Source organism: Megascapheus bottae, chromosome X (genome assembly GCF_031878675.1).
Source record: "Megascapheus bottae isolate mThoBot1 chromosome X, mThoBot2.hap1, whole genome shotgun sequence".
Classification (NCBI taxonomy): Eukaryota; Metazoa; Chordata; class Mammalia; order Rodentia; family Geomyidae; genus Megascapheus; species Megascapheus bottae.
The window spans coordinates 54,129,865-54,151,422 of record NC_143547.1 but is presented as its reverse complement, the minus strand read 5'-3'; the positions used below and the strand labels follow the sequence as shown (position 1 = coordinate 54,151,422).

General features: G+C 33.9%; 1 protein-coding gene across 1 annotated transcript in view; it reads right to left on the bottom strand.

Moving 5' to 3' along the window:
* The window catches only part of LOC150041105 (uncharacterized), a 324,318-nt gene that overhangs the window by 176,673 nt on the left and 126,087 nt on the right, over positions 1 to 21,558 (bottom strand). The gene's annotated exons all lie outside the window — the stretch shown is intronic.

The following is a 21,558-nucleotide window of genomic DNA, read 5'->3' as shown; positions in this document are numbered from 1 at the left end:
GCTGCTAAGGCTCAAAGTGGTAGACCATGAGCCTTGAGTGAAAAAATTCAGAGAGAATGTCTAGGCCTTGAATTCAAACCCTGTGACTGAAAAACACCAGAACAATCCTCCCCAAAACAAAAACCCCTTTATACTCAAACTTGTGTCCCTACTTTGTGTTGTCATTGCCCAGTATTTTCATTGTATCTTTTTTAAATTGCCAAAACAAATCTTCTTCAACTGACCAAACTTATGAAAATAATCATTTTAATTACAACTCACCATATTTACTTTTTTCTTTTTTAGTGAATCATGGGGCCTATACTTAGGGCACGGGCACTGTCCCTGAGCTCTTTTGCTCAAGGCTATCACTATACCACTGTAAGCAATAGCTCCACTTCAATTTTTGAGCAGTTAATTGGAGACAAGTGTCTCATGAGGACATTTCTGACCAAGCTGGCTTTAAACCACAATCCTCAGATCTCAGCTTCCTGAGTAGCTAGGATTACAGGTTTAAGCCACTGGTACCCGGCCCATATCTACTTTTTAAAGAATTTATTTTATAATAACAGAGAAATACAAGTCACAAATACATAGTATAATGATGTTTTTACACATGTATATGCCTGCAGAATCACAGCATAAATAAGAATGTGAAATTTCCTCAGGCTTCAAAATCTATATTGGAAACCAATATCCGGAAGTATCTCAAAATGATTTTTGTAGCTGTGGTTTGAACTTCATTTAAATGAAAATATATCCATGCATTATTTTGTCTCTGGCTTATTTCAGTCACCATACTGTTTGTAAGACTCTTCTAGATATTGGATACTATCTAGGTTCAGTTTTATATGACATATATTTTCCATCTGTCATTATTTCCATCTTGGATTATTTACATTTAGAATATACCTCTTACATAGGTCAGCATAGGTCAGCTACTACCAAAGTAGAATTTGGACCCTATCTCTTTCTCTGTATGTCTGTTTGTCCGTCTATCTGTCTGTGTCTGTCACTCAATAGTACTTGGGCTTGAACTCAGGGCCTCTTGCTCTCTGCTTGGCTTTTATTGCTTAAGGCTGACACCCTACCATTTAAGCCACTTCTGGGTCTTTGCTGGTTAATTGGAAGCAAGAGTCTCATGGAATTTCTTTACCCATGCTGGCTTTGAACCATGATCTTCAGATGTTAGTCCCTTGAATAGCTAGGATTACTGATGTGAGCCAGCAACACTAGGCTCTCTTTCTAGTATTTATTTTTAGTACATATTAGAATTAGCTACAGCTCCAATAGATACATGCTCTGTTTCATGAATAAAATATTTCTCCTACAAAAGCATAATAAAATCATTTTTAATGCATAAGTTTGATAAAAATAATTTAATTACCTCCCAAAAGTGCTTCATCAAATTTAGAAGCATCCTATACATAAACATGGATTGGCTACGTCTAATTGTATGTACTGATAAAGATGCTACTTTCAGCCAGGTGCCACTGGCTCACGTCTGTACACCTAACTGCTCAGAAGGTTGAGATCTGAGGATTGTGGTTCAAAGCCAATCTGGGCAGGGGAATCCCTGAGACTCTCATTTCCAATAAATTACTAAGAAAAATTTGGAAGTAGCTCTGTGGCTCAAGTGGTAGAGTGCTAGCCTTTAGTACTAAGAAGCTCAGGGACAGCACCCAGGCCCTTAGTTCAAGGCCCAAGACAGACAAAAATTTGCTTTCTTAACGGTCATTCTTTTCAGTTCTATTTAGTTTCTTCTAAGAGTCCGTTATAAGATACACCCCACTTCATCAGGAGAACAGCTCAGATCACCTTTGGGCTTATTTGAGACTGGAATGAGCTCACAGACTGCATGTATGCATGGGGTTTTCTAGACCTACAGGGGCCCAACCTCATATATTTTTCTTATTTCTAGGATTAAAATATCCTTAAGTAGTTGTACAAAAGACTTAGCATTAAAGAAATCAGTTTATGAATACAATGTATATTGAAAGAGATCACTACTTTTATACTTTAAAAAACAAAGACTCATACCTTATCATTTGTGAGGTGAAATACTTAAGATTAATATTTATGTCTGATGTACATGAGATGTATCGTTAAGCATTTTTTAGTATTCTCCCTTATGATCCAGTATGTTATAGGAAATGTATGAATTTCTCTTTCTGAATTCAGATCTTTAATATGTATTGGATTTTTATTAGACTTTCTCTGACACATTTTTTGTCAATCAGGGGTTTGAATTCAGGGCCTGGGCAGGGTCCCTGAGCTTTTTCTCAAGGCTAGTGCTCCACCACTTTGAGCCAAAGCTCCACTTCAGGTTTTCTGGTGGTTAACTGGAAATAAGAGTCTCATAGACTTTTCTGCCTGGGCTGCCCTTGAACCATAATCCTCAGATCTCAGTCTTATGAGTAGCTAGGATTACAGGCATGAGACACCAGTGCCTGGTCTTTTCCTGACATTTTTATGTGTTTGCATAGACTAGAACATTTCACCATTATTTTAGGCTATTGCATTGATAAAAGTGTTTTTAAGTATGTTAATAAATATTGACTACAATGTTTATTATAAATACATAATTGGGAATTGGGGGCCAGTGGCTCATACCTATAATCCTAGCTACTAATGCAGTTATAATACTCAATGTACATATACAAAACCTGGACTATGAAATTTTAGAAGATGAGTACGGATGATAATATTTCAAGGGGTGACTCTGACCAAGACACCTGATACAAATCAACAAGTATATTAAATGGAAACCCACGTGTGTAATTATTTTTAAAATACATTAAAAATATAAATAGAAAATGAAAGACATAGGCATATCCAAGGTAAGACACATAATAAGAAATGACTTGAGAATTTGCTAAACTTTCATCTCAAGCTGATTTCTCTATTTTGGAGAAAATCTCGGCAGGAAATAATTAGAATAATCATAAAATATTTATATTATATTTTAAGCCCTTGGGATTTAGGGAATCTGACACTGGCTGAATAGAACATAGAACTTTATTTACCAGACAGGAAAGGGAATGTGGGATTTTTTTAAAAGATAAGGGAACAATCTATTTCTACTAATTCCACATTATAATATTCAAATGTCCACTTGTCTGCTAAAATATAAAGCATACAAAGAAATTGATATTTGGCATATTTAAAGGAACAAAATAAATAGAACGAGACCAGTAATAAAATGGTACACATACTAGACTTATTAGAGAAAGACTTTACAGCATACTTATGGACCTAGTACTATTAGCATAAAACTAAAGAAAACCAGGAAAATAATGTACAAAACTATTGTATAAAGAAAGAAATAGAAATTTCAAAGGGAACCAAATAGAAATCTTGGGATGAAGAGTAAAATAACTATTATTAAATTTTCACTAGTGGAGTTCATCTATCAAATTGAACAGGTAGAAGAATCAGTCAATTATCTAGCCTGAAAAATACATGAAATAGAATATTAATGAATTCTTATAATTTCCTATTTTTCTAGCAATATTTTGAATATAATGACTGGACACAAGCAAGTTTGAGTTACACTTAGTTGATAATTCTTTGAATTTGTAAATTATTTCACAGTTGTAAAAAATGGCTAGGCACTGGTGGCTCATGCCTATAACACTAGTTACTCAGGATTCTGAGGGTCTGAGATCTGAAAATCTGGATTCAAAGCCAGCCCTGGTGAGACACTTATCTCTAAGCATCTACTCATAAACCGGAAATGGTGCTGTGGTTGAAAATAGTAGAGTGCTAGCCTTGAGCAAAAGAACTTGGTATCTAAGCCCTGAGTTCAGGTTCCATGACCAAACAATAACAAAAGAACCAGATACCTGATTCAAATAACTCCCTCTTGGTGAACAATTCCCTATTACACAGCTGGGAAGATATAATTTGATTCATCCCAATATCCCACATACCTCACATGATCTAGACAGATATGTCATAGGGATAATCTCTCAATCATAGTTTGACTCTTTAGAACTCAGGCAAACTGTTTGGATAATATCTCTTTATAATCTAACAAAAACTTTGTTGCAAAGATCTTATGTTCTCTCCATGGTTTCCAATTTCCTGCTTAAACATCTATATCATTCATATATTTCCCACTAATCCTCCAAGACATTTTATCTTTTTCCTTTCTGAGTCTGGTTAAGTAACAAACTGATTTTGTTATTTCATGTGCTTTGTCATTTTACCTTTTGTGTCTGACTTAGCCAACATACTTGAACCTGACTTCCTTTCCAATGAAGAATTTCCTAGACAGTAGATTTTGAGCCTAAGGAATAGTTTTATTCTTATAAAAGCAAAGGAGATAAGAGCTAGAGTGTATCTGCTTTGTACCAAATTTCCTGTTGAAAGGGCATCTGGACATGTCAGAATATTAAGTGTTAGACTGTTTACCCAGAGCACAGCCATATTCCTAGGAAAGATATAATATAAATATCTACAAATACATCTCCTAGAGCCCCATCAGTCCAGCACTAGGTTTCGTCATTTCCCAAAATGAGAACTCAAGAAAAAACCGAAAAATATGAGAAAGGAAATAAGAGAGATGAGATACCACTAAGTATATGAAAATATTCATGAGAACACAATAAGGAGAAGAGAGTATGTGTTTGATGTTAAGACAAGAAGGCTTTACAAATAATGTTTAAAAACTGCCCCAGTGTGATGAAAGATATGAGAAAGATACAAGAAAGATATAAATCTACCCATTCAGTGAGCTCAATAAACTCAAAGTAAGATAAAGATATTCACAAGAGACATACTTTAATCAAACTGTCAAAAGACAAAGATAAAAGGTATTGAAAAATACAGCATGAAATAAGCAACTCATGAGTACAAGGAATTCTGAATAAGATTATCAATTTATTTACTCAAGAGAACCCATGGAGACCTAAAAGCAGTGAAATGATGTATCTAAAATCCTGGAAAAAGATGCAAAACTACAACCCTATATTTGGCAAAAAAATCTTCAAAAATGAGAAAGAAATCAAAACATTTGCAGAAAAAATTACCATTAAATCAAAATTACGAGATATGTTAAAGGAATTGCTTGTACCTGATTTAAAATGATGGTATAAGTCATATGAAGTAACAAATTTCTACAGTAAAGTTAAATGTACTTGTAATGATTAAAAATGTTTGAATTTTGGGTTCATAACTGTTAGTTTTTTATAGTATTTACAAGATAAATATATAAAATAATTAAAATTTAGGTTGGGAGTTTTGCCTACAGGTACAGTGCTTGCCTAGCATGCACAAAGACCCGGGTTCGATTCCTCGGTACCACATACATAGAAAAAAGCTGGAAGTGGTTCTGAGGCTCAAATGGTAGATCTCTAGCCGTGAGAAAGTCCAAGGACAGTGCTCAGATCCTGAACTCAAGCCCTGGACTGGCAAAATATAATTAAAATCTATATTATGGGACACAAAATATATGAAAACATGTTTTGCCATGAAAATGTAGAGGGGGTTTGATGTTATAAAAGAATAAAGCATTTGTGTTTCAATTGAAATTTAGTTGATAGCAATTCAACAAGATGTCTATAACATCAAGATGTTATATGCAGTGGTCATCATACCAAGCAATAAATTATGTGTAGAACATACATTAAAAGCAAATGAGAAAGGAATCAAAATATGTCAGTAGAAAAATTAAATAAGCATAAAAGAAAGTAACAATAACAAGAGGAGAAAGCAAATTGAATAAGGGAGGAGAAAGGGAGAAGGCAGACAAGAGTTTACTTTATATACCACAAAATTAAGAAAAGTAAGAGAAGGGTGGGAAGAAGGGGGTGAGAATGTTGAAAAGGGTGCCTCTGTTCAAGATGCACTGTATTCTTAAACTGCTTTGTTATATAGCCCCTCCTTTATACAGTTTCTTGAAGATAAGTTAAAAGGAATAATGGATGAATGACATCCCAAAACTCCAGTATCTATCAGGTGCTGTTGGCTCATGCCTGTAATCCTAGCTACTCAGGAGGCTGAGATCTGAGGAATGCAGTTCAAAACCATCCCAGACTGAATCATGAGACTCTTTATGTCCAATCACCAACCAAAATTCTGGAAATGATGCCATGGCTTAAGTGGGAGATTGCTACCATTGAGAAGAAAAAACAACAGCAAAACAACCTCAGGGATAGTATCCAGATCCTGAGTTCAAGCCACAGTACTGGCACAAAAATAAAAATAGAATAATATGAAAGTCTTTCTTTATTATTATTAATTCCTTAATTTCTATAATTGTAAATTAATTGTACATTTAATAAAAATAGAGTTTTGAAGAATGGAGAAAAAGGAATTTTCCAACTCCATACTGCCTTCAAGAGACTCACTATAGGTTCAAAACTAATAGGTTCAAACAGGAAAAAAAAGTATATATCTCTAAGAAGCTATAATCTTTGATCTTACAATGTTCATAAAATTAGCTTAAATTGGATTGCCAAAAAGCATGACTAATAAAATTGCAAAAACTGTACCAGAGAAGTAAATATAAATTTCAAATTATGAAAACATTAGTATATAACATAGGAAAAACTGTTACCTTGCATTAAATTATAATAATTGATAAAAATAATTGATAAATTTTAGTTTTATTAAAATTTTAAATTCCTTTTCTGTAGGAGACAGTTTTAAGATAAAGAAAAGGCAATTCACAAAGTGATTAAAATATTTCAAAAACATATTTGATACAAAACATTCTTAAAGTATAATAGTAAGAAAACAAATAATGCAATTATAAGACCAATAAAATAAAAGTCTGATAGATATCTTACCTAAATACATATGCATAATAAACTGATGAGAAAATGGCCAATATTTTATGTCATGTGGGAATTGCAAGTTAAAATAATAATGCGGTATAACTGAACTTCTTAAGAGACTTGACATCAAATACTGATGTGGATGTCAAAAAACTGAACTATCTATCATACTTTGCTTGTAGGATTAATATATGTTAAGTCATTCTGGATGACAGTTTCGAAGTTTCTCTGAAAGCAAAACATTTTATCACAATAGAGAAATCACACTCTATAAATATTTACATGATGTTTTTGGAATCTACATCCACAGAAACCCTGCACACTGTTATTTTTAGTGGGCAGAAGTTGGAAATAACTAAGTAACCCTTCAATAATAATAATAATAATAATAATAATAATAATAATAATAATCAGGTCTTAAAAAGTTTGAAGGATCAATCCTTGACAATATAGAGGAATCTCAAATGTATATTATTAGGAGAACGATGTCTGAAAAGTCTACATCTAATGTTGCCAAAGATTAAAAGCAGGAGTATAGGAAGAAGTGATGATTAGGTATAGTAGAAGTGACTTATATAGGAAAAAAATTATGGATAATGATGGATACATGGAATTATATTTTTGATAAGACTCATAAAACTCATAAGGGTGTGAACATTAATATAAGCTATGGCCTTTAGCAATGCATCAGTATTGGTTCATCCATTTTAACAAATGTGCCCAAAACAATGCAAGTTATTAAAATTAAGAGGTAATGTGCAAGGAAGTGTATATAAAAATTACTTTTAACTTTGGTTCATTCTTTGGTAATGGAAAAATAAAGTCTTAATTACAAAAGGATAAAAAGGACTGCCTTTTAAGCAATTTTTGGTTCCTCAGAAATAAAATGTGTATTATATGATTTAGAAATCCCACACATAGGTATATTTACCTAATAATTCAAAATGTGTATTGAAACTAAACCTAATGTCAAAATTCATAGCAGCACTGTTAATAATAATCAAAATGTTGAATGAATACAAATGTCTATATATCAATTAATAAAATGTGAAGTAGGATTCAATTGTAAAATCTAGATAAATAAGGTCCTAAGATAAGATACAACATGGATGTATCTGAGAAAAATACATCATGTGGAACTAATCAGACACAGAAATTAAATATTATGTGAATTTTTATATGAAATATTTAGAATACAAAATTGTATGGAAACAAAAAATGGATTAATAGTTGCCACAAACTTGGAGGGAAGAATCTGTCTAGTATGCATAGGTATTCCTTTTGAGATGATAAAATGGGTTTGAACCTGAAAATTGGTCTTAAGACATTTTAAATGCATTACATTGTAATGAATACACACTAATTGTTTTTTTGCTTTGATTTTACTCTAGTTAAATTTTTTTAAATGACCATGTGTGATGGTACATGCATGAAATCACAGCACTTGACAGTCTGATATAGGAATATTATATTGAAAGCTCAAGACCAGTCTGGGGTACACAGTGAGACTTTGTCTCAAAAAGATATATGATAGATAGAGACAGATAGGTAGATAAGATGTGAATGTTAGTACTCTCCTTTTATATTGGGTATCTTCAGTTGCCCAATTTAGAAACAAGTTTCTACAGACTACGTAGTAGCCACTATGTATTCATCACAAATATTTTAATAGGGAAATTAGAAACACCAATAATCTAGAACAGAATCATTTTTTATAGGCAAAAGCATATAGAAACTTATTTGAACTTTAACATAATAAGCTGTAAAAGGAGATGGATAGCCCTTGCTCCTCCAGAGTATTATCATGATATATAAATTAATTAAAACAGAATTATTATTTTTTTACTCAGCCGTCATTTTAAACCAGTGTATGAGGTAACCTAAAACTTAATTATTTCCTTCTTTCAGGATATATATATGCTCCTAATTTTTATTGACTTTGTATTCAATAAATCAGAAAAGGTTCTGTAATATTTTCAATATAAGTTCTTCATTAGCAATTAATTTGAATTTTGTCACACTATCTAATGTAGTGATGGAAGGCAATCACTTGTTATAATTACAAGTTGACTAGATTTTTTATTTAAAACTTTCTATCAACCACCATTAAATTGATTGAGATAAAGACCTGGAGTTAGTTGTTTCTCCAACTTTAGTTTATCAAAGAAGCCTGGGGAGAGTCTGTGGGGCCTCCTACCTAGAGTGTTTTATTTACTTGGTTTTAGGCAATGCCAGACAATATGCATTTTTGACAAGTTCTCAGGTGATGCTGATGATAAATACAGCTTTAGGGTATCAATAATAAAATTTTACATTTGAGACAATAGTAATGGAATCAGGCATATCATTCATAATACAGTACATCTGCTCTCTATATTTCTTACACACATTGGTATTGAAAGTATATTCATTTTAGTTGTTATTAAAATGTGTTTCTCCTTTAATGGATTATTGTATATTGTTTTCCATGCTGTCAGACAAATTGAGAATCATTTTACCTTAGATAGATTTTTGCAAACTGACATAAAAAGTATGGATTTTCCATCCTACATGTCTGCTAAAATTAAATGAATTATCCTCAGTCTTCTGGAGAAAGAATTACTTCCATGTTTTAAATGGCACTTAGTAATGCTCCATTAATTACAGCAAAAATGTATTAGCCCTCTACATTTGAGGAAAGCTAGTTTGACAATATTACATTTTACTATCCTCTTTGATTCTCCACAATTCTAAATCTTGGGACTGGGAGATTTTCTAGGTATTATAATTTTTATAGACAGGTTTTTATGTAGGAGAAATAATGAAAACTGCTTGAAATTTCCCATAGGCCAAATTTCCATAAGATCATAATGTTGTAAAGCAGAACTTTTTTTTCATTTTTTTCCATATTTTTTATTGTAATTAGTAAAAGGGTTACATGATATTTGCCAGATAGAAGGTGCATTAATTCACATACATTGATACCCTTTCACATGTCTTGGTACTCATTTCCCTCCCCCCAACCCCCCACCCGTCTTGGTTTTCCCCCCTTCCCTATCAAATTTCAAATATCCAAATACAAATAAATTCAATATATCAGATAACAAAGTGACATACTATACCAATATGAGATAACCAAGGGACAGCAAAGGAGATGAGAGATAACATAGTACATTAAGGACAACAATCATTCATTATATGGCTTTTGTTTCAATATCCTAGAGGTCCTTTCAATTAGCTTCACATTATATGGCCTTATGTATCAAGATTTTGTTCTATTGCAGATCTCTGCTAGTAGAGCCCAAGGTTTCTACTGATTATGACGAATGAGGGAAACCATTGAGCCTAAGTTCCTTTGAGTCTGGCTTACTTCACTTAATAGGATTTTTTCTAAGTCTTTCCATTTCCTAACAAATGGGGAGATGTCATTCTTTCTGACAGCAGCATAGAATTCCATTGTGTACAAATACCACAACTTGTTGATCCACTCATCAACTGAGGGACATCTAGGTTGGTTCCATATCTTTGCTATGGTGAATAGTGCTGCAATGAACATTGTTGTGCTAGTGGAGTTAGTATGTCCTTGTTTCTGGATGGTTGGGTAAATGCCAAGTAGTGGAATTGCTGGGTCATAGGGGAGTTCTATGTTTAGCCTTTTGAGGCACTGCCACACTGCTTTCCATAGTGGTTGAACGAGTTTGCACTCCCACCAACAGTGTAGTAGTGATCCCTCCTGGCCACATCCCCTCCAGCATCTGTTGTTATTAGTTTTTTGATCATGGACATTCTAACTGGAGTGAGGTGGAATCTTAGACTTGTTTTGATTTGCATTTCTTTTATGACCAGAGATGTTGAGCATTTCTTCATGTGTCTATAGGCCATTTTTGTTCTTCAGAGAAGACTCTCTTTAAGTCTTTGGCCCATTTTTTAATGGGATGGTTGTTACTTTGGAGGTTAGTTTTGGAGTGATTCAATTTTTTGAGTTGTTGATATATTTTAGATATGAGGCCTTTGTCCGTTGTTTGGTTGGTGAAGATCTTCTCCCACTCTGTAGGCTTCCTGATTAGTTTACTAGCTATGTCCTTTGCCTTACAAAAGCTCTGCAGTTTAATGCAGTCCCACTTATCCAGTCTTTCTCTGATTTGTTGTGATTCTTGGTCCTTATTAAGAAAGTTTCGACCTGTGCCAAGGAAGCCTAGTGTATCTCCTATTCCTTCCTGTAAAGTTTTCAGTGTGTCAGCTTTTACCTCCAGGTCTTTGATCCATTTGGAGTTAATTCTAGTGCAGGGTGACAAAGCAGGATCCAACTTTAGTTTTCTGCAAAGCAGAACTTTAAACCTGAAAGCTCTGGGAAGCTTTCAGGAAATTAATCATATAGAATATTATGGCTAAATTATAGTAGCATTTGTAATGAGAATTTCTCTGACTATACTCCACTGGGCTGTTTTGCTGTTGATCATATGATAGTTTTTCTTCATATCATCAAAGCAAGAAGCATGAAGGCTAATGGAGCTGGTAAGTAATTTGGCCAAAAATATATCGCAGAATCTTGAACAATTTTTTTTTCTATTTTAGTAGTATGTGTTTATTATTATGTTTTTATTTTTATTTTTTATTGTTTTAAAGATGATGTACAGAGGGGTTACATTTACATTAGCCAGGTAAAGTGTGTGTATCTTTTTAGACAATGTTACCACTTCCCTTGCTTTCCTAATTTTTCCCTACTGTCCCCATCCATAAGTTGTATAGTTCATTTTCAACATAGTATCTAATGAGTACTTCTCCTGAATTTGTTCACCCAGTAATTTTAGTAATGAAAAATATGGAGTAGGCTAAGATAGGAAAGAATAAAAGTTAGCCAAGACGATATTTCAATGGCCCAATCCTGAAAATAGCAACAATAAACAGGAATGTACTATTTTCTCCTATATCTGTACAAATGGCAAGCCTGCACTTGCACATTTCCCTTACCCATTTGGAATTAAAGGAGGTTATTTAATGTGCTATGGATAATGAAATATGAGCAGAAGGACTGTCACTTGCTTCCAAAGGCTTGAGGCTTGAATATGTAATTCCATTCCTTTTCCTACCTTGGATTGTATGAACATATGTTGCAATAGGTCTTCAGATAGTTACAATGAGCAGAATGCCTCTGCTAAACAATTTCTGACATGTATCACATGATCCAGAAGTAAACATTTGTCACTTTAAATTTAGGGTCAACAAACTGAATCCTGTTGCCAAATCTGGTCCAACACCTGTTTTGTACAGCTTACATGGTAAGAGTGGTTTCTTTCTTCTTTTTTTTCTTTTTACATTTATGAAGGGATTAAACAATAATATATATATATATATACTTAAATGAAGATTACATGAAATTCAAATATAAATTTACCAAATAAGGCTGTGTTATGACATAATTATGATAATTTCTATATTTGGCTTATAGCTGTTTGCATGCTACAGTTGCCAGTATGAGTAATAACAATAGAAGTCTTGCTCTTGGTTTTGTACTTCAGCTTTGGAACTTTACAAATCACAGTGATGCACTTCAAAATTGACAGCATTTCAATTGTAACATTATTGAAAAATTTTACCATGATATTTTCTTTTATTCTTTATACTAATGCATACATTCATATCAAGAGAAAAGTGCACTTTGTAAGTTACACTTTTAAGAAAAAGTGAAATTTGTAATGTTTTGACATAAAATTATGTGGCAAAACATAATTACAGAATGACACCACAGCTGTGCTAAAGCAATACATGTTGGCATTACCAGATGTAGACCTCATCAAAACAATCTAAAATCACTGGAAAGAAATGATCATTAGAAATTTTAAAACAATACTTAATCATAAGAGAATGCATTCAAAATGAGCAAGCCCAAACTTAAGTAAAAATAAAAATGAGTCTGCAACTGACATTTCCATTTGGCTTCTTTTTAATCAATAAAAAACATTATTTTTCTTTTGGCCAGTTATGGAGCTTTAACTCAGGTCCTGGATGCTGTCCCCGAGTCTCTTTATTCTAAAGGCTACCATTGTACCATTTGAGCCATGGAGCCAGTTCCAGCTTTTTCTGAGTAGTTTATTGGAGATAAGAGTCTCATGTACTTTTCTGCTCCAGCCTGGCTGCCTTGGAACTGCAATCCTCAGATCTCACCCATCAGAGTAGATAGGGTTGCAGGAATAAAAATTATTCTAATTATGTTTGTTATATCAGTGAAAGATATATGTTCAGAAATGTTTAAAATAATAGGCTTTTGAGCAAAAAGAGTTGATCAAGAAGTTGAGAACACTGTAAGAAATGTGAGTAGTCAAGTAGAAAGCAAGAGAAATCTTTTCATGCACTTTTATTGCTTGCTGATGAGTTAAGAGATGATATAGAAATTCCTTAGTTGTTGGTGTTTATTCAACAAATCAAAGCATAGTCTGATCTAAATGAAGAACTATACTATGAACAGTCTGCATAGAATGGTAGGCAGGAAGATTCTCAAATTGAAAAACAAAAAAAACATTAATATGGAATCAGTTCTGATATATTCAAAGTGATGGTCGTCATAGGCAAATCAATAAACAATACAGAACATCAGTAGAATGAAAGACACATATCATGTAATTGTCTCAATAGATGCAGAAAAAGCCATTGACAAAATTCAAGGTATCTTTTTGTTAAAAAGTCCCCTCCCCTGAAAAAAATGGAAATGAAGGAAATAAATTGTAACATAAGATATGTGTATATATATATATATATATATAAAACAAATACATGTCCATCATCATACTTTATGGGCCAAAATGGACTTTTTTTCTAAAATCAAGGAGACATGTGTTTAATTTTTCTAGTTATGCCCAATAATTGCTAGAATTTGTAGCCAGAGAAACAGGAAAAGTAAAGAAGAAATGGCATAGATAGAAAAATAATTCAAATTATCTTATCTTTGATGTAAATAATATAGCACTATAATTTGAATATAGAAAAACAGGAAGACACACATATTCAAAATACCTTCAAAAACTCCTACCAGAGCTACCATGAAACTAAAACAAAAGTAAACAAGCAAAGAAATTGGAGAAAGTACAAGAAAACGGGATGATCTTCCATATTCACAGAATACTAGAATGCACATTGTAAAATTGTCTGTGTTACTAAAAGTGACCAACAGATTCATTAAAATCCCATGAAAATGATAAAAATAGTAGCAATTCTAAAATTATGGAATTAACATAACCTGAATAACCAAAGCATCCCTGAGCAGAAAGAACAATGATGGAGGTATTAAATATAAGGACAAAATTATACTATAGAGCTCTGATTTGTGGTGGGAAAGAGGAAGTACAGAAATGGTGGGGCAAAGGGTGAACCTATTCAACAGTGAAACCCACTAGACACTATGTTGGAAATGAACAATACAGCTTGGAGGGGAAAGGGGTCAGGAGTGAAAGAATTTGAGAGAAAATGAGGGAAGGTGTGACACTGTTCAAAAAGAAAAGTACTCTATATATTACTAGTGTAAGTGTAACCCCTCTGTATATCATCACCTTTCCAATAATTTTTTTTAATAATATAGCATCTGGAAATAAAGAGGTAAGTTATTGGCACAACCACATTATAGACCAATAGAATGGAATAGAAACACCAAAGAATAAACTCATACAGTGACAGCCATATGATCTTTTTGTTTTTTTTTTAAGGAATCAAAAGCATATACTAGAGGAAAGAAAATCTCTTCAATAAATAATTTGAGAAAACTTGTAGAAATTTGATACCTACATTTGTATCTATCAGCTTGTATAAAAATAATAAAATGAGTAAAACGCCTTAATGTGAGTTCTGAAACTTCAAATATACTAGAGGTAAACACTAATATACTAGAGGGAAAACCTTTCTGGTAAGATTGCAATAGCTCATGAGATAAAAGAGATGACAAATGTGACCATATCAATGAAAAATCTTCATCAAAGCAAAGCAAACAATTACCAGACTGAAGAGCCAACCTGTAGAATGGGAGGGAAATTTTGCTAGCTATTGAAATGGTGAAAAATTAATAGAGAACTATTAGTTTTATATACTAGAGCAAAGAATCCAATTTATTTAATGGGAAAACAAATTGACACAAAGTCCTCAGGACAGAACTACAAATGGTCAATAGATATAGGAACTGAAGTTCGATATCCTTAACCATAAACATAGTACAAGTCAAAACTACATTGAGCTTTCATCATACTGTATAAAACAGTAATTATGATGGAAACAAACAACAACAAATGCTAAAAAGGATGTAGAGAAATAAACCTATTTAAACTCTTGTGTCTAAATGTAAGATAGGGCACCATGGGGTGTGGAGAGGGAAATGGGGACCAAGACATGAGAAAGGGTATCAATGTATGTGAAGTGATGCACCCTCAATCTCATTAATATAATGTAACCCTCTTATTAATGACAATAAAATATATGAAAAAAAGAAAATTAATGAAAGTTCTTAAAAATCTGAAAGTTGAACTATCAGATAGTTCCATATCAGTCATGGAATTACACTCAAATAAATACAAATAAGTATACAATTAATACACATGTTCGGCCATATTTATTGAAGTATGATTCATAATAGCCACACTATAAACTAGCATGAGTAACAATACAATATTATTAAATAAAAATATTAAAATTGTATCACTCGCAGAAAAATCATATCAGGAGATCATTGTGAAGGACAATAAACAAGGCCTAGAAAGACAGCTATCACAGTTTTTTCTCATGCAAAATCTAGGCATATACAAGTGATTTGAGTGTAAAAAGGGACTTGCTTGCAGAGTTTTCAGGGGAACCATTAGAAAAGGGAAGAAGAAAACTTGATAGAGGAGTAAATATTTTCCAAGTAAAGTACAAACATGCATGAATTTTACAAAATTAAACCCCAAATAAAGAGAGGGAGGAAAGGTAAGCACAAGTAATGGAGTCAGTATAACCAAAATATATTATATGCATGTATGGAAATACCATGATAAAGTCTCTGTACAATCTGCTAATCAAAATGGTTTTGGCAAAATGTGGTAAAAATGACCTAAGTAAATTTACAAACTCTGGAAAATGTAAGGTTTTTAAAACCTCTGTTTTTATAATGTTACTCATTAGAACACATTCCATAAGAAATAACTGGATCTATAATGTGTTATTGTCCCAATACCTTTAATTAATTCTCAAGATTCAACATGGGGTTTATAAAATTTTGTTAGGGAAAAGAATCCTAAGTAGGTGCTAGCAGTTCATGTCTCTAATCCTAGTTACTCATGAGTAAAGAAAACCATTTATATTAATTTAACAACAATCAATCTCCAGACTAAAATAAAAAGGATTCCTTCACTTTTCTACAGAATCATAGGATCCATGTTTTAAAAAAATGGTTTGTGCTGGGCACTGGTTGCTCACACCTTTAATCTTAACTATTCAGAAAACTGAAATCTGAGGATCATTGTTCAAAGCCAGCCTGGTTAAGAAAGTCCATGAGACTCTTATCTCCAATTAACAACAAAATCCAGAAATGGAGCTATAGCTCACGTGGTAGAGTGCCAGCTTTGAGCAAATAGCTCAGTGCCCAAGCTGTGTGTTCAAGCTATAGGAATGGTAAACCCCCCAACTCCAACACAATGAAAATCCCAGTATCAGAATTTCATATTGATAAGTAGGTATACAGTTTGATTGTGACGTTTTATACTCTGGATCATGACTGACATTTTATGAATTTAAAAAAATGCTTCCGATTGGTAATCAGTCATCGAATAACTAGAAATTAGCTTTTACTGCAGATGCCAAAAAACTCTTAATGAATTTAGCCTAATATTAAAAAGCAAATGAATTCTTGTAGGAAAAATATTATGTCAAATTCATTTAAACAAAAATTAGATTGTTTAATTGGCAAGTAATGTACAGATGCTTCAGACATATTGGTCTCATGCGTTAGAGATTAAAAATGCATCCTTATGTAAATTTGCAGCAGATATATTTTATATGTATAAATGTAGCTCCAGCAATATTTTTCATAGTTTGATATAAATGCAAACAAAATGAAAGTGTTTCAAAAATCTTTGTAATTGTGCAAGTAATGAACTATCTAAAGTTAAATTGGAAGTAATTAAATATAATTTCATGCAAAGAGACTGGCGGAAGATGGCAGCGGTTCAGTGTGAGTCTTTCTTAGCGCTCGCCAAGATACCAGTTCTAGCATCATAGGGGAAAGTTCATACCCAAAGATTGATCCTAACAAAGCTTTAGCACCACAGAGATCTCAGTCAGAGAGGAAAAAGGCAGAAAACTGGTGTATGAAGATAGTGTGGAGTGGTACAAGCTGCTCAGAGCTGCCATGGAGACAAAACCTCCCTCAAGAACCTAAGCAGCACAGACCTGCCAGTTCCAGACAGAGGCAGACAGAGCCTGTGCGAGCCCAGAGCCATGACCTGGCCATGACGTGGACCTGCCAGCTTCACGGAACAAGAAAATCCAGCAATTTGTGACTACCTCCGTGGACATTTCCACTACTGCTCTTGGAACCACATTGGATGGAATCCCCTCCCCCACCAGCCGAGAGCAGCACCTTCTTGACTGCTGGCAAAGACCCCGCCAAACCAACAGGAGCCTGAGAAGTGATGCTGGCAGTGCCATCATTCAAAAGGGCAAAGGATTTCCCAGAGGCAGCTTAGCTGGACATCTGTCCCCAGCACTAGCAGAAGTTCCTCCCCCTAGGCAGGTCTGCATTCCTGGTAAACAAAGCCACTCCTGACTCCACCATTACTTCTCTTTTTCTTCCCAATTAAGCAAACTGATGAGAAAAATCGCAAAGCCAAATTGAAACAGAAAAAGACTTTTTGAAGGGTTTGGATCCTGAATATAGTGGAGACACAAGTTTCCTATCCTGTTCTCCCCCCCCCCCCAAAAAAAAATAACCCTGAAGAATAGGTTTTTTTTCTTTTTTTTTTTTGCCAGTCTTGGGCTTGGGCCCAGGGCCTGAGCAATGTCCTTGGACTTTCTCAAGGCTAGAGCTCTACCACTTGAGCCTCAGCACCACTTCCAGCTTTTTTCTGTGTATGTGGTACTGAGGAATCAAACCCGAGTATTCGTGCATGCTAGGCAAGCACTCTACCACTAGGCCAAACTCACGGCCCCCTTTTTCCTTTTTTTCCTACCATTTTCATGCATTTTTATGTGTTCTTTTTTGGCATTTTTTAATGTTATGATATTTTCCTTTTTTTTTTTCATTTTCCCCCCACTTTCCTTCTGTCACTGTGGTTGTTCCAAGAAGCATAGTAACAGCAATGTGTACAAACTGCATACAAGTGATATTCATATTGATACAGTCACCTGCTTTTTAATCTGTTGGTTTTTAATCCTAGTATTTCTTGTCTAAGAACTAACAATTGTGTGGGATCTCCCCCCACCTTTTCTCTTGGTTTTCTTCTTTTTGTTTGTTTGTTTGTTTATTTTTACTTTTTAAAATTTTTATCATTTAACTCTCCTATATATACCTTCCTCTATATATTCTTCTTATTACTCTTCTTATTTTCAAAAGTTTTATCTTATTTTTCCTAAATTTTTTACTCAACTATTTTACCTATCACCTTAGGTCAGTTATCTTTACACTATCCTTTTTCTTCATTACTATATGAATCTTACACTCCTACATTACCCTTTTCTTACCTCCCCTCTTGTCTTTCATACTATTTTTCTATCTCTGGTCCTCTGTTCATCCTTCAACTTTTATAATGCATGGATCTACAGTTGATGGTTGTTGAGCAATACTGTACATCTAGGTGTTCAATTATACCGTATGTCCAGAGGCACTTAAATACAATAGAGATTGGATTGAGGGGTTTATTTTTTGGCCATAAAATGGAGATTGGTAGTGGTATTAGATTTGTCTGTAAGTGCACAAAAAGAGAGAGAGTGATAATACCAATCTAAAATTGTGAACATCTATTGTCTGTCCAGCTAAAGAGCTCTGGGTTGGATATACCTTAAAAATGTGATCTTGTGAAGTATTAATCTTGCTCCCAATTTCAAATGGGCAGAACAAGAAACTCAAGAAAAACGGCAAATCAAGGAATAGCATGTCCCACCCAATATAAACAGGCAATGGAGCAGTCAATGGCAAACATAGAGGAGAGTTCTCTAAATGCTATATAAATGCAATTGATAAACATGATCAATGAAAAGTTTGAAAGCATACAGAAAGAGATACATGAGGAAGCCATATCTAAATGAGATGAAACCATGAACAATGTGATACTTGAACGTGAGGAAGCCATAAAGGAGGCCATAATAAAGGATTTACAAAGAAAAATGGACAAATTCACAGAATCCACAAACAAAAAGCTGACGGAATGCCAACAAATGTCCAATGAGAGTAAAGCTGCTGAGCTAACCTCTCAAATGGAAATCAATGAGTTAAGTCCATACATAATCTAAAACAAGAGATGCAAGGCATCAAAAATGAGCAATTAGAAGAAAGGGAGATGAAGAACAAAGAAGAAAGTATTGATAGCAGTTTAGAAAATGCAGAGGAGAGAATTTCCGGGGTTGAAGATAATCTAGTTGTGATAGAGAAAGAACAGAAAATGAGCCAAACCAAATCAAGGAAATATGAGAGGAGGTCAAGATACCTAATTTAAGGCTAATTGGTATTGAAGAGGGCCTGGAGAAAGAGATCAATAGTATTGGAAATACACTTCAGGGAATCATCTCAGAGAACTTCCCAAATATCCAGAAGAGCAGGTCCATCCAGATACAAGAAGCTTTTAGAACCCCAAACAGACCTGACCAGAAAAGGACATCCCACCTTAACATTATAATCTGTACAGGATCAATAGAGACCAAAGAAAGGATCCAAAAAGCAGGCAGGGAGAAGAGAAAAATTACCGACAAAGGAAAACCAATCAGAATAACCACAGATTTTTCAGCAGTGACCATGCAAGCAAGAAGAGATTGGAAGGATATATGTCATGCCCTTAAGACAAATAACTACCAACTAAGAATACAATACCCAGCTAAGCTCTCATTCATGAGTGAGGGAAGAATTAAAACCTTCCATTCCAAGGAAAAGTTGCAACATTACGAAGCAACCAAACCAGCATTACAGAAAATTCTCAAAGATATTCTACACATTGAAAACCAACACAAACATGATACTGACAAAGAAATCACACCTAAAAATCATACCACTTAAGTACCCTAAGAACTGTCAAGCCACCGGCCCTAATGAATGCTCTTAAAAATGGCAGGAACTAATAAATATTTCTCAATCATAATTCTCAATGTCAATGGACTTAACTCTCCAATTAAATGGCATAGACTCTCTACCTGGATCAAAAAAGAAGATCCATCATTCTGCTGTCTTCAAGAGACACATCTGGCCCCCCCTCAATTTTTTTTGAAAGTAAGAGGTTGGAATAAATTTTATCAAGCTAATAGCCCCCATAAACAAGCTGGAGTTGCCATCCTTATATCAAAAACAAAATAGACTTCAAACTAAAATTACTGAGAAAAGACAAAGAAGGTTATACAAACTAATAAAGGGATCTCTCCTCCAGGAGGACATAACCAACCTAAATAACTACACCCCTAATCTCGGAGCACTGAACTTCATCAAGCAAACTTAACTTGCACTAAAACTGCATATAGATTGAAACACAGTGATTGTTGGTGACTTTAACATAACACTCTCACCTATAGACAGATCAACAGAGAAACCTCAGAATTGAACAATTGTATAGATGAATTAGATCTAACAGAAATCTGCAGATTAATTCACACAGCAACATCACAATATATTTTTTCAGCAGCATATGGAACATTTTCCAAAATAGACCACATTTTAGGGCATAAAGAAAACTTGTGCAGATTCAGAAACACTGAAATCATTCCCTGCATTCTCTCGGACCAAAAGGGCATCAAATTGGAACTGAACACAAATCTCCACCAACAAAAACCCTGTAACTCATAGAGATTGAACAACACATTGTTGAATCACGAATGGGTCATTGAGGAGATCAGAACTGAATTTCAACAGTTTATGAAATTTATCAAAACAGAGCACACAAATATCAGCTCCTTTGGGACATAGCAAAGGCAGTAAAGAGAGGAAAATTTATATCTATGGGTGCTTACAATAACAAATTAGACAAATCGTAAACCAACAATTTAATGTCCCACCTTAAGCTCCTGCAAAAAGAGCAAAAAAGCAACCCTAATGCCAGAAGAAGGAAGCAAATTATTAAAAATCAAAGCAGAACTAAATGAACTGGAAGCCAAAACAATTATAGAAAGAATCAACAAAACAAGGAGTGGGTTATTTGAAAAAAATAACAAAATTGACAGACCCTTAGCAAACCTTATCAAAAAAAGAATGGAGCACACCTAAATAAACAAAATCACAGATGAGAATGTTAATATCATAGCAGAAATTACCAAGATCCAGAACATCATAAGGGAAGAATTTTCAAACCTTTATGCCAACAAATTTGAGAATCTAAAAGAAATGGATGAATTTCTAGCCAATGTTAACATACCCACACTGAACCAAGAAGACCTAACCCAACTTAACAGACCTATTTCAAACAATGAAATCAAAATGGCAATAAGAGACCTTCCATTCAAGAAAAGCCCAGTTCCAGATGGATTCACAGCTAAATTCTATAAGATCTTCAAAACAGATCTCACATCAATACTCTTCAAACTCTTCAACAAAATGAAAATGAAGGCTCTTTGCCAAACTCATTCTGAAAGCCACTATAACCCTCATCCCCAAAATAGAGATTTATCAAAG